We start from the raw sequence: 15,734 nt of genomic DNA on the forward strand, positions 1-15,734 counted from the left end.
GGGGGTGATTCTATCAGGTGAGGGAAGGCTTAGATCCTTTATCCTCAGGGCTGAGGTGGTGCTGATAACTTGGTGGTTGAAGGGGAAGGTTCCGGTGCTTAAGAAGGGAGAGGGAGGGGTAACACCCCTCCCTCCATTTGCAGGACAACTGAGAGATGAAATCAATACCGTTATCTGACATATTTTCAGGTGGCTTTACAATTGTAGAATAACAGGATTTAGCTGGGTGCGTAGCATCACTATAATGTCTTGGTTTCTGCATGGCCCAGAGTTGCCGCATACCACAAATATAGATAATAATAATTTAGGAATATTAATATTATTTATAATCCATGAATTTCTGCGGTTTAAAAGAAATGCCTGTTAAATTTAAATCAATCAACTTTGTATTATGATGGATATAAGATATAAGTGGATATATTGACAGGGGAAAATATGTTGTCAATTGACTTTCCTATTATGGACATTATATATTGGTCACTTCGTTCATCCAGTTGGAGGGGAGAGGAGGATGTAAATGGGTTGAATGGTTGGTATCGTTATTTCAGCTAGCTGCGAGCATCAATTAATCAGAGTTCAGGAAAATCTGTTGTAAGATCCAATTAATAACATATTGATTGTTATTTTTATTTTGAAAAAAGGACGAGTTCCTTCAGCAGTAACGAAGCTGTTAAAAAACTAAAAGCAAAATTTAATTATGCAAACAACCATTAGGAGAGTAAGAAAAAGAAACTTTTTACCACCCAATCAATAAGTGTACTAATACTTTTTAGAAAAAGAATAAGTTACATTAGGTCCTCCCATGTCTAATATGTTGAATCTTATTTTTTGAAGCTTATTTTGACAGTGTAATGGCCTCATAATTATTATAAATAGTTTATTCTGCAGTTCAATGTTCCCTCATACCCTGACTGCTTCACAAGTTATGAACATTATTTTCATTTTTTTTTAATTCAAATGAATACTAGTTTTAATAATTCTAAAAAATTACACCCAGATTGTTACATTTAAGTAAGTAATATCAAAAGATATATTCACAAAAAAAAACCTTAAAATTGCTTTGAATTACATTTAACAGCTGGTAAAATAAAAAAAATACATTTACAAAAAGGACAAATATGACCACAATAGCAAAGCTAAATAGACAAAAAATCAATTATGGCAATTCATGCCTTTGGGCAGAAATTAGAGTCTTTGTCCTATCCTTATTTATAGCAGTTTTTTGTTTGTTTGTAACAATAACTACGAAACTGATTGAGTTCTTCATTTAAAGGCAGATTTACAAAGGTCCAAGAAAGGTTTCAGGCTATTTTAAAACCCCTTACCACTCCATCTAAACATATCACCTTATTGAAGTGGGCGCAGCCTCTAATTCATTATAACTTTGCAGAGTTTTTTTTATTGATAATTGAATTGCTCTTCTCCCTAAATTTCTGACTATCAAACAATTATTTCATACTTAAATACTTTTATGTGAACGCACTAAGGTATGACTTACAGATCCTTATTGTAGAAAGCTTCACTTATAAAAAGCTATATAATTGTTTTCATACCTATTTCTAGTTAAATTGCACAAATTATTGCATATTTTCATCAAATTTACAAAACAAAATAAAACAATATTTCAAAATACGCCCATACATTTTTAGGTTATAGAATGAAAAAAAAATATACAAATCACTTGAAGAAGGTTTCCAAGAAAAAATCAAACCTACTAAAAAATATATTATATTATGTATAAATCACTTAATACTGCATTGATTGAGTTCTCCATTTCAAGGAAGCTTTATTTAAATCTTGTGTAGGTTTCAAGCTTTATTTTATTTTTTATTTTTTAAGTACAATAAAATTCAGCAGTTTGTTGAAAAATTCATGCTAAAAAATCACTTAAAAAGTACCATTACTTACAATAAATCATTTAATCCCTATTTGCAAATAACAATGTAGACTTCTTATTCTTCATGTTTAATGTTTAATACTTTACTGTTTCATGTTAACTAACAAAGTAATTTATGTTTGTATAAAATTGTATAATCTTTCAAACTATACATAATACTTGAATATATTGACAGGTGCAGGTGATAATTTGTCGTATTTTGCTGATATGGAGCTTATTTATTGGTCGGTTTATTGATCCAGTAGGAGGGAAGGGGATGTAGTATTATTATTTATCCTATGAGAAGCTACCCTGTAAAGGAGAACCCGATCGGTTCAGCGGTTAGCGAGATCCTTCGCTACAAACAAACAGACAGAGAGACAGACAGACAAACAAACAGACAGACAGACAGACAAACAAACAGACAGACAAACATACTTTGTATTATAAATACGTCGATATATTGATAGGATAAAATTTGTAGTCTATTTAGGTTGCTAATATGGACCTCACTTCGTTCGTGCATCCAGTAGGAGGGGAGGGAATGTAGTATTGTTATTTTATCCAGCAACGAGTATCACTATATTAAAATCTGGTGCAACCTCCAAGTAATAATATGTATATTGTATATCGATTCATATTACGCTTTCTTTAGATTAACTCATTTATAGATTTTGATTATTTAGCTCAAACAAGTTTTAATAAATATTTTTTAATGTGTTTTTGACGTTTACAGGGAGAGAGGGATCAGTGGACTTAAAGTATTGATTGGTTAGTACAAACTAGTATTGTTTAACATTTTCTACCAATAATTTAAATCTATATAAGTGGTATTTTTGTTGGGATAATTTAACGTCCATTAATTTATCCCTCAAGCACTCTTGACGTTTCAAAATTAAAAACAAATAATAAATTTATTAGCCTGCTTTGAAGATATTATCAGGGTTCTCGCATCGTATTATAAACGGCTTTCCGCGGATATAGAATGTGCAATTATAAGAATAAAACTAGTATAATATGATGCTAGACATAGTTTTTTCGTATGGATGAGAACCGGTTCCTATCCACCGGATTAGAATGAATAAGAGAATATGTTTTTTTTTTAACATTTAACAAGGATGACTGCATCCATAAAAGCGAAGCTCAACCAATCAGTCAGACAAACCAACTTTGATATATTTACCGCATTCAATATTAAGAAATCTGTGTAAATTCTCAAAATTACTTGATTATAAGATACTTAATTCAGACCTATTATAATTTCGAGATAATTATAGTGCCAAAGACATCATTATTAAAACAAGGATGACAACATCCATAAGTAGCGAAGCACAAAAAATCGTCGATGGGAATACGTACAGGAAGATTTAAAAGGTTTTTACTAAAATCAAGAATAGATTTATTGGATAAAATAAACATGAAACCTTGTTTTATTTTGCATGATGACGATGGTCAAAGTAAATTATATTAAAGATGCTCATAACAATGGGAAAAATTATTTTGATACTGATATCCCATAAAAGTTTGAAAATTGCATCAAAATAAACAAATATATGGGGAAATATGTAAAATATAAACATATAAAAATAGCAAAAAACCTGATAAAAGGCAGTCTGGCCGTCATGGTTGTTTTATTAAAACGACAAAAAATTTAATTTTTAAATTTCTTAACTAAAAAATTTGGAAAATCGGACCATATACACTGAAGATATGGAAAAAAGTGTTAAATATATAAAAATAGCCTAAAACCTGCCAAAAAGGCAGTCTGGCCGTCATGGTTACTTTGTTTAAAAGACGCGAAATTTAATTTTTATATCTATAACTGAAAAATTTTGAAAATCGGACTATAAACACTGAAGATATGGAGAAAAATGTTAAATATATAAAAAAAACAGCCTAAAACCTGCTAAAAGGCAGTCTGGCCGTCATGATTGTTTTCTTTAAAAGACGGGAAATTTAATTTTGACATCTATAACTGAAAAAATTTTGAAAATCAGACCATAAACACTGAAGATATGGAGAAAAATGTGAAAAATATAAAAATAGCCTTAAACCTGCTAAAAAGGCAGTCTCTCCTTCATGGTTGTTCCTTTAAACGACGGGAAATTTAATTTTGATATCTGTAACTGAAAAAATTTTGAAAATCGGACCATAAACACTGAAGATATGGAGAAAAATGTGAAAAATATAAAAATAGCCTAAAACCTGCTAAAAAGCGGTCCGACCGCCAATGACGTTTTATAGTCAATTGTGCTCCTTAATGATGGGAATGTTGTCAAGAAATTTCAACATTCTATCTTTCATAGGAGCTGAGTAAATCCCATTTCCCCCATAGCGTTACGGACTGACTGACGGACGGACTGACTGACGGACTGACGGACGGACAAAGTGAATTATAGAGTAGCTTCGCTACTAAAAATAGATGAACAAGATACATTTTACCAAACATTAAGGCAAACAAAAGAAAATTCAATATTGACATACTGACTTTTTGGTAAAAATTATAGAGTTGATATCCTTTGTTAATTGTACATGTATAACTGTTACATGAATAACCATGTTTTAATTGGTAACTAAATCACGACTGCCGAGCCCTTGATATTATATCAGAAGTTGCAATCAGAAACGGAAATAATATCAATAAATTATATAAAATTTGACAACTCTGAGTTTTCTTTAAGGTTTTTAAACATGTTTATACATTGCAACAATTGAAAAAACGTTATTTTTAGCAGAAATACAAAATTAGGTAAAGATGCTAAATATTCATGTAGCATCGTATTATAGACATTTTTCTACGAATTTTCTTTTTTTTAAATACTAATTTAATACCAGTTTAGTTTGTCTGGGCCTTCGGCGATTTAGGGCCAACAAACCAGATTTTAATCCTATAAATTTTCATTTTAAGATCCGAGGAAAGCTGTCTATAATACGATGTGATAAATAAATATTTTCGAAATTGTTTTAAAAGACTTATTTCTTTTTATATATGTAAAAATTGTGTTGAGCTAACGAAAACTTTAATTTTTTCGGCAATTGAGTTAAAACACTTTTTAATAACATTTTATGGTTCTTGCCTTTTTTTAAATCAACAACTGCAGAAATATCTTAGATTTTAAATGTATTTCAGTGTACTAAGAAACTAAAATATCTGTAATTTCCTTGTTTATTTTATAGTAATTTCATTATTAAACTAAAATTGCTCAAAATTAAATAAGCTATAAACAATGGCGATTTTTAAAAATGTGTTTTTATATGAATATGTATAGCTTGTTTTGCTGCGCTAAATATGACAAATTTTCTTAGATATTAATTTCATAATATTTAAAAATCTTTTGATCTAATTTTCATAGCATACATTTTACATAAAAGATATTTTTTCTATTTTAAGATAGATATATTAAATTCAGAATTAAAAATTTTATTAAATTCAATTAATAAGTCTTTTACGAATATTTCACTTTGTATATTCGACACTTTTTTTAACAAATCACTTTTTCCATGCGCAGTATTTATTATTTTTTTCCAGCTTTTATTTGTGGCTCTCAACCAAAGTATGATAAATACAAAATTTTGTTCCTCTCTGCTGATTTTGCGCGCTTTTTTCTCATCCATAGCGCTTCAACATTGTGTGTATGTGTTTATATACTATGGATGTTATAATACTACACTAAGCAAGCAGGCATTATACTTTTTTATTACGAGGCGCCCACTAAAAGCTAGACGGACAGACGGTCGTGGTGATTGAAGCTTTAATATTGTGTTGTTAACGCTGCAAGCGTCAAAATAAAACTGATTTAGGAGACGACACTCTCTGCAACTAAGTGTTTGTTCATTAGGTTGCGGCGATTTTTGTGTGATATTTTTTATGACGTAGTTTTTTGGAGACTAATTTAAATTTTTTTTTAATTTGGATGACGTAGCTTTTTTTTAATTAGTTAAAAATAAAATTGGGGGAGAAGTATTTTTTGTTATCTAGGTTAAGATAGGTTAAATTGGTACAGTTTTATCCCTCATGGTTCAGGCCCCGCTGGGTTAGGTCCCCTCCACAATGAATTAGATATAGAAGAAACACTACTCCTCCCCTTTAAAATTATTTCAAAATAATGGGGAGGGGGTTATATGTGCTTCCTGATTCTTGGTTCATAGTCGTACCAGTAATATCTAAAATAAATAAAAATGTATTGCAATTTTTGTGCTAAATGCTTAAAGTTTTAATTGAATTAACAGCATTTATGCTTGAAAAATTTTGATATAATGTTTACATATAAGTAAACATTTTATGATAAAAAAATACAGCAACTTTAAGATTTTAATTAAGGTTGTTAAATAAAAGTGTGAAGGAAGCAAAATATTACTTTGACTGATTTAAAGATGAAAATATTTTTTTTAATCATTAAGCCCTCCAGCTCTATTAGGAGCTGAGATAACATAGGGAGTGACCATTTAATGCCCCCTCCTACTAATTGATAAAGGTAAAGAAGGTGGTCAGACTGTTGACTTTAAAAACAAGACTTCAAAAATAAGAAATATAAATACAAAATTTGCTATTTAACTTAAAATATCCGTAACAATTACAGTATTTAGATTCTTTATCCTACATATTGTTTTTATTTAGAGTGACATGTCTCATGTCTGATCTATTTAAACAATTAAATCTGTGAATGTAAGGAAATTCCAAGTTTTGTTTACAATCAAAATACAAAAAGAAATAGGCCAAACAAGATGCTTTAATGTTGTAATAAAATTGAGGAATCAAGGATATGTGATGCAGTTTGGTAATCTTATATTTTACCTAGGTAGCTAACTGGAGGATTAATAATAGACCAAGTCCTACCCAAGTAAGAATCCATCCATAGAAGTGGTACAAGAAGAGGACAATATAATAGACCTAGTATAGTGGACTCTTCATATTCTTACTGATGATAAATATACCAAGAAATATATCATTTGTACATTTTATGTTTTTATTATTTGATATTTTATATATGTTTCATTAGGCCTTCATAATTCAAGAGTGTTAATATTACTGGGGTTAGGATTTTATCTACGGGAATTTTCATTATCTTGTGTATTACAGAGACAATGGTGATGTTGCTGTCCACTTGAAGGAATGATTACACTGAGATCCTGTGGTGAGTTATGCTACTTTATTGGTCCTTTCAATGGTAGCAGCTGTCAAAAGCAGCTGATACACTAGTCCTCAAAGATTATAATACTGTTTTCTTATTTGTTGGCTCAATAACTTTTGAGGCTTTTATTGTATTTTGATTGGTTGGTTCATTCAGTTTAGTGTCCAAATATTTTTACCACTGATTGTAATCTACAGAAGGGCTAATTTTGTGTAAAATCATTGGGGATGTACATTAATTTATTAATCCCTGTATATGGTGCCATATGTATAATATCCATTGTAAAAATTGTTTTTTCTCTGAGGTAACTAAATTTTAAGTTTGAAAATTGTGCTCTCTATTTCACACTTTGCATTTTGGTTTAGGTAATTGTTAAAATTCAAATATAAATAACTAACAGCTATGCCTTAGAGGACTATAGGGGTTGTTGAAGTGTTGGGGAAAGTGAAAGTTACCCCCCCCCCCAAAAAAAAAAATAAGATATAATTTGATTGTAGTTTAACCCTTAACGGTTGGGGGGGGGGGGCGTTGAACGCCCCCCCATCCGTTTTTTTCTATCTCATTTTCTGTGTGTGAAAGATAAAGAGCCCAAACTGTGTGACTTTTCAAGTATGGGTGTGACACATAACTGAGAGTTGGAATTTTTTAAATATCTCCATCCTGGCGGGCACAGGATGCCTGCAAACCTGGCAGGGTCATCCAGGTAATGAGCAAAAATACTTTTTTGACTAAAACAAAGCATTTTATCATACCAAAATACTAAAATATCCTCTAGTAGTACATCCTTATATGAAATACAGGAGTTCAAGTCACTTTCAGGTTCCAGGTATGATCCTGCAGGTCCTGATCCTCCAGGTCTCCAGAAATCTTTAAAAGGCTCCTGTGGCCGCAATTTTTGACTTAGAGACTTCAAATTTTAAACTTAAGCTTTTCTTATATATCTACATAACGTATTAAAATTTCCCGCCGACCGCCGACTGCGGCGGCTGGCAGCTGTCAAGTACAGCTGCGGCCGCTGAAATTTATATTTTGATATTTCTAATGTAAAATTTACATAAAGATAAACATTTTCTGGAAAAAAATTAATCTTCTAGCTTCAAAAATAAGAAAATTACAACTGTTTAGTAAAAAAAGACCTAAAAACAAAGGTTGTAAAATAAAAGGGTGAAGGAAGCAAAAATTGACTTAGACTTATTAAAGGACGGAAATTCACTATCAAACAGGGGACTTGCACAAAAAAATTGAGCCCTCTAGCTCTATTAGGAACTGAGATAATTAGGGGGGGCGTTGAACACCCCCCCTCCCCCCCGACCGATTAAGGTGTGGCAAGGGGCCTGACTGTAAGGGGTTAAAGAAGAAAAAGTTTTTTATCCGTGTAGGATTTGAAGTTCAGTAAATTATATAGTGGCATTGCAACTCAAATTTAAATTTTGAGATTTCAAATATAAAATTTACATAGAGATAACATTTTCTAAAAAGAATATTCTTATAGCTTCAAAATTAAGGAAATAACAGCTGTATAAAATTTTTCAATGAAAAAGGACCTTAAAACAAAGGTTGTACTATAAAAGGGTGAGGGCAGTAAAATATAACATTGACTAACTTATAGTTGGAAATTCTTCTTTTTTTATATTTATGATTTGTTAAGGTGCTCTTCTACGGTTGTTGTCTTCCTTGAGTACTTTATCATATCACTAGCTACTTCGCCCCAAGAGGTGATACAAAAAATGTTGGCGAAATACGTAAAAGGACCAAGGAAATCTTCTACAAAAAAAAAAGATGGGGGGGGGGGATTTTTTGTTTTTGGGGGTGTCCCACCCCCCAAGAAAATAGCCTAAAATCACCACAGGACCAGTAGGTATATTCCCTGAAGAGTAGAATCCGATCGGTTCAGTGGTTGCCAAGATCTTAAGGGACGGACGGACGGACAGACAGACAGACATCGTTCTACTTTGTATTATAGATATCATATACTTTGTTACATAATCGCCATTGCATTTTTTTATATTTTTGAAAAGAAGAATATCAACGCATCCTACTCGAGTTACATTTGCTTTACCAAAAAGCTTCGGATGATTAGCAATTAGAAGAAAAAAAAATCTAGTTTTTTTATAATTAATAATCATGCGACATTACTATTTTTTTAAAGAATATTATTTAAATACAAATTATACATTAGCATCGTTTATGTAAGAACAATTAAATAATTACATTAACAGCAGAACATAACAATTATGTTACGTTTTTATGGTTTTCTAACTTTCTTATTGCAAATTAAAATTACTTTCAGTTTAAAGAGAAGTATTTCTATAGTTAGGGTATGTTCATTCCACCATCTGGACCAAAGATTTCTTAGAATCGTTCAATCGACTTAAAACATAGCATTATTATTATATACAGCGCATCTGACATAGCAGCAGTGGGAACCATTTTAAACGTCTTTAGTAATGAGATTTGAACACATCACCTACCCTGCGATGATTATGTAAGCTACGATCAAGTATATAAAAAATTAAATATATTTTCTCCATTGTTCTCTCCTTGTATCAATGAAAACGCCGATATTTTTATAAATAAAAGTTAAACTATTTACGTTCTGAACAATGAGCAAAAAATAATTAAAGACAAAGGTCATTAATTACAGGAATAACAATTTCCCAACACATGTAAAGAATATAGCTACTAAAAATGTAAAGACCTAGTCCTATAATATAAAGAAGTATATTTTATGTCTGAAGCTTAAGATTTTGACAACTACTGAACCTATTGAGCTCATCATTTTATGGAATATTTTCATAGGTACCAGAATGGTTTTAGCATGTTCATCTGCTTATCTTACCCTTCAAATAGAGATAGCCTAGATGATATGGCCGCAGCCACTAGTGTATTATATATATTATCAATATATAACCACCTAACGATATTTTTCTACGCCTATTCTCGAATCCAATTTCTGCTCTTCTGTGGGAACATAATGTTTGCGTTTGGGAAAATTTAGATTTTGTCTGAGGCTTCGTAAAATTTTCACTTCCCTGAGAAGTTAAACAACAATTTTTTCATTTTTGGAGGAAAATAAATTATTTTTTTTGTCTGTTACGTTTTTTTGGGTGATTTTTCTCAAAGAGAGCATTGGACTACTTCCCTTAATTTTAAATTGAAAAATAGGGGTATTTTATGTCTAACCCTAAGGAGCTTATTCCTACAGTGCATTAGTACCAATTATAGCCTAACCTGCACTCTTATTTTTAATTTGTTTCAAACTTGAGGAGGCGGGGGTAGAGGGAAAGGCTGTTTATTGCTTGACTGACACTTGGATGGAATATGCTAAATGTTTGCTCATATATGACTCACAAATAGACAAAAAACCTAACCAGAGGAAACAAGGAACAGAATTCTAACACACAAATAGGTAATTTAGATTTCTCCTTTGGATATCTAATTGGATTGTAACCTTGCATGTTAGAATTGTTCCAATAATTTCAAACTTTACATTTATTGGATACAGTTAGTTAAAATTGGGTATAGGTAGCCTGCAAGGGGAAGGCCACCAAAGATATAGGCCTCGAAGGGGTAGGCCCAGCAAAGATTATATCGGAAAAAAAAACTATTTTACCTTTTATTTTTATTTCAAAATATAGTCAAGGGGAAATTTAGGTGAAAGCCCGAATAAATGAATAGTCATTTACATAATAGTTCACAAAAAGTCTAAATAAATAAAGCTTGGATTAAGTAAGCAATAATTACTAAATTATGTTTGTAACAAGGATGACAACATCCATGAAACGGCAGCCAACAATTTTCAGATCTATATTAACTACTGTAACTTTTAGATACAATTATAGAGTAAATATTCTATGACTTTAAAATCTTTGGGGTCTCTTGACTTTTGGTTAGCTTAAGATACTCTACCAATAACGTTGATATAAAGAAGGGTTTAATTTTTTCTGTTATTTACTAAGTATATTTGCGATTACTTTTATTGAATGAAATCTTCCAATTTTTAACATTTACAAAATGGCCTGCTTTATTGCATCAAGATCCATGACAGATATATATAGGAAATAAACGTCTATAAACGAGCTCGAGTCTTCCAATGGTAAAGTGTTTAAAACTCATAGTGCTCCAATAATCCATAATAAACTCTCATTGACCAAAGCGATAAGACCTTTATTCTATTTGTTTATGGAATGAATTAATTTTTTCACTTCATGTAGATATTGAATTACATTGAAGTATTTAATCCTTATTTCATAAATAAAAAATATATGTTCATAATAGAGTAAATCTAAGAAAACTCTATTTTAAAAGAATTCGATTGTGGCGACACTTCCTTTGTGTTAAAATATTAAAACAAAAATTTTAATCATATTAACCCTTTGGTGATGGTAATTTGAAAAAAATTATAATTGAAAAAATCTTTTTAAAATCATTTAAATTAATAAATATTTACTTCTTTCTTTTAGATAGTTATGGCAGGGGAGGAAAATTGATTTATTGAGAAATAGATAAATAGATATGTACTTATAGAAAACTAGCCAATAGCGATATAGTTATATTGAGCCAACTCTAGTCATTAATGGAATTGAAATTTAATTTTCTGTCAATTGTCTTATCCCTAAAAGCTGCCTGACTATAGAGATTCTCGCATACCCTGATAAAATATTTCTCCCAGCTGGCTAATATATTCGATATACCCCATCTTCCTCCTTATGACTAAATCCCACCTCCTCTCCTGACCATGGAGGAACGTATTCACCAAAATTACAGAAAAATTTCCTCTGTTACAATATTCACATATTCTATATCCATTCTTAACTAAACTACATAACTTTTTGCTTATCATATAACTAAAGTAACAGGATGTTTGTTTGTGTGTCTGTACCGAAGGATCTCGCTAACCGCTGAACCGATCGGGTTCTCCTTAACAGGGTAGATTCTCATAGGTCCTGGGAAGGTTTATAACTATTTTGGGGGAAGGTACCACCACCCTCCCAAGAGAAATCACAATAAAATCAAAAAAAATTTTAAATATTCCTGCCTCATAGTGTCGCTAGCGTATGAATGTCTCTACGCAGCGTAGTAGCGCTGCGTAGAGACATGAATTTAACAGCTGATTGACCATAGACTAATTATTTCTAAAATTAGATATTTAAAATAAAAAAAAAACATTTAAATGCCACTAGAGGCTTCTAGGGGCGTAGCTGCTAGTACATATATACAGATCCTAATTGTAGAGCAGCTTCTCTCATTTAAATTCATTGCAATTTAGTCTGTATAAAAAGATGAAATTTACCCATCAAGAATTTTTCACAGCTAACAATGAATGAAATCTTACCTTGTACCTAAGCAGTAAATTCTCAATTTTAAAAAAGCAAGCCAAATTAAAGTTTAATTCTTATTATTATCTAATTATATTAGCGGCTGCGCTCCTAGCATCATGTATTCGAAGTGAAAGGAAAAGCAGAAAAATGGCTCAAAACCATCCAGGGACCTATGCGAAGCTTCCAAAGAATGGAAAACTCACTCGTTTCGGGAAATCTAAAGCTACGCCCCTAGAGGCCTCTAGTGGCACTTTAAAAGTTTGTTTTATTTATTTCAAATATGTCTGTGTTGCATTCAAGTCTCTATGTAAAATCGGGAATAGTGAAAAAAATTGAGATTTCTCTTGGGAGGGTGGTGGTACCCTTCCCCAAAATAGTTATAAACCTTCCCGGGACCTACCCTGTTAAAATAAACCTGATCGGTTCAGCGATTAGCGAGATCCTTCAGTACAGACAAACAAACAGACATCCTGTTACTTTATTATAAAGATGATTTACATTTTTTAGCAAACAAACTTCAACTATTTAGGACCGCCAAACAAAGATTGTGAAATTAAGAGATTGTTAGTCAAAAAGGCTCTAATTGAACTAGATTGTTTTTAATGAGAGGATAATTATCAGATTCATCTTTTATCTATTTTAAAAAATTAACTGCAATGTATGTACATCTTATGCAATATTTATGAAGTGACTAATCCATGATTTCTATTTTATACCCATATAATTTTATACCATATCAAATTATAATATGAGATATTATAATTAAAGTATGTATGAATCATATTGAGTTCTAAGAAAACAATGACTTATTTCTGAAATTCTATTTAAAAATAGTTATTTATCGCATCGTATTATAGACAGATCTCCACGGATATTAAAATGAAAATATATTTTTAAAAGATTAAAACCAGTTTTGTCCTTGGCTGACAAATAAATTTTTATTTCATTTTTCTTGGAAAATACTAAACATGATTTTTCAGTAAGACTGAGAACCGGATCTAGTGCAACAGATATTAATCGGTTTCGAAGCCATACTGGATTTCTAGTTTATAACCTACCAAAAAAAACTATTTGTGATACCCTAAAATCTAAATATTTAACAAATTAAACTGACTTTTGAAATAATCTATGAAACAAAGTAGCTTGATGTATATCCGTCCGTCTGTCTGTCCGTCTGTCTGTCCGTCTGTCTGTCCGTCTTTCTGTCCGTCTGTCTGTCCGTCTGTCTGTCCGTCTGTCTGTCCGTCTGTCTGTCCGTCTGTCTGTCCGTCTGTCTGTCCGTCTGTCTGTCCGTCTGTCTGTCCCTCTGTCTGTCCCTCTGTCCCTTAAGATCTCGGTATCCACTGAACCGATCGGATTCTACTCTTCAGGGAATATACCTACTGGTCCTGTGGTGGTTTTAGGCTATTTTCTTGGGGCGTGGGACACCCCCAACAACCCCCCCAAAAAAATATAAAAAAATCTTCCTCATTTTTTTTTTTGATGATGTTATATGATGAAGATGAAGATCCTCAATTTTTTTTTATAATGCATATGATGAAGATGAAGATCCACCACATGTACTACATTTTTTTTAATTACCTCTTGGGGCAAAGCCCCTAGAGGCTAGGGGCGAAGCCGCTAGTAATTGGATAAACAAATATGAAACATTAAATTTTCGTGGAACTATTTACATAAAGGGATGTGGCATTTGACTTTGAATTATAAAGGTATCCAAAGCATTTTAAATACATTATCTCCTTCGCTGCCTTAAAACTTTGAGTATTATACTTGATTGATTGGTTCGAACTAGCAGTTTCCAAACCTTGTAACCTATAACTAAAGTACAGAAGGGGTAATTTTATTTTCCAATATAGAGGATGTACATAAAATTATCGTCCATTGTCTTATCCCTTAACCCTTTACAGTCGGGCCCCTTGCCGCACCTTAATCTCAGTTCCTATAAGAGCTAGAGGGCTAAAAATTTTTGTGCAAGTCCCCTGTTTGATAATGAATTTCCGACCTTAAGTGAGTCAAAGTCAATTTTCGCTTCCTTCACCCCTTTATTTAACAACCTTTGTTTTTAGGTCCTTTTTTACTGAAAAATTTCAAACGGCTGTAATTTTCTTATTTTTGAAGCTAGAAGAACAATGTTTTTACAGAAAATGTTTATCTTTATGTAAATTTTATATTAGAAATATCAAAACATAAATTTCGTCGGCCGCAGCTGTACTTGGCAGCTTACAGCCGCCGGCGGGAAAACGGCGGAGGATCTTTATGAAATTTTAATACGTTATGTAGACATGTAAGGAAAGCTTAAGTTTAAAATTTGAAGTCTCTTAGTCAAAAATTGCGGTCAAAGATTTCTGGAGACCTGGAGGATCAGGACCTGGAGGATCATACCTGAAACCTGAAATTGACTTTAACACCTGTAGGTATTTCATATGAGAATGTACTATTAGAGGATATTTTAGTATTTTAGTAAGATAAAATGCTTTGTTTAAGTCAAAAAAATATTTTTGATCTTTACCTGGATCACCCTGCCAGGTTTGCTGGCATCCTGTGCCCGCCAGGATGGAGATATTCAAAAAATTTCAACTCTCAGTTATGTGTCATACCCATACTTAAAAAGTCACGCAGTTTTGGCTCTTTATCTTTCACACACAGAAAATGAGAAAGAAAAAACCGGATGGGGGGGCGTTCAACGCCCCCCCCCCCCGACCGTTAAGGGTTAAGATCCCAGCTTTTAATGTGTTTTTTTTCATACACCCCTTGCCAAAAAATTATATTGGTATTTCCTGTAAGCAATTGTAAAACAAGAATAATCACTTTCAAAAGAACAAAACTGTGTATAGATGATTAATTTAAATAGCGAGAAATAAAAAAATAATATATGTTAAAGTATGGTTTCGAAACCGATTAATATCTGCTTGATAAAAACCGGGTCTTCACGGCATTAATCTTTTTTTTTATTTTTAATAACCGTGGAAACCTGTCTATAATATGATGCAATAATAAGGTATTCTATTAACAAGGCTTGTATTAATTAAGGTAAATAAACACAAGCTTCTATCTTTTATAGGAAAGAGAAAATCTGGTGCTTTTTCTTGTCAATGGATATATTATTACTTGGATCTTACACCAGATTTCTCGAAGAAAGTGAAACTTGCTAAAAAACGTTTTCCTTCTTCCACTCCACCCCCCTATTCCATCACCTCCCCTCCAACTGGATAAACCAACTGACCAATAGACGAGTTCCATGTTAGCAAGCTAAATTGCCGACAATTTATCCCCTGTCATAATATCCACGTATATTTTTCATCTAATGTCTTTTCTAACCTAACCCAAAGTAAATAACAGACAAATGAAAATATCTTTTTTTAAGAAGGACATTTCAAAATTAGAAAAGAAAGACTTACAAACAAA

Source organism: Acartia tonsa, chromosome 11, assembly GCF_053477335.1.
Source record: "Acartia tonsa isolate MP-2025a chromosome 11, ASM5347733v1, whole genome shotgun sequence".
Lineage (NCBI taxonomy): Eukaryota > Metazoa > Arthropoda > Copepoda > Calanoida > Acartiidae > Acartia > Acartia tonsa.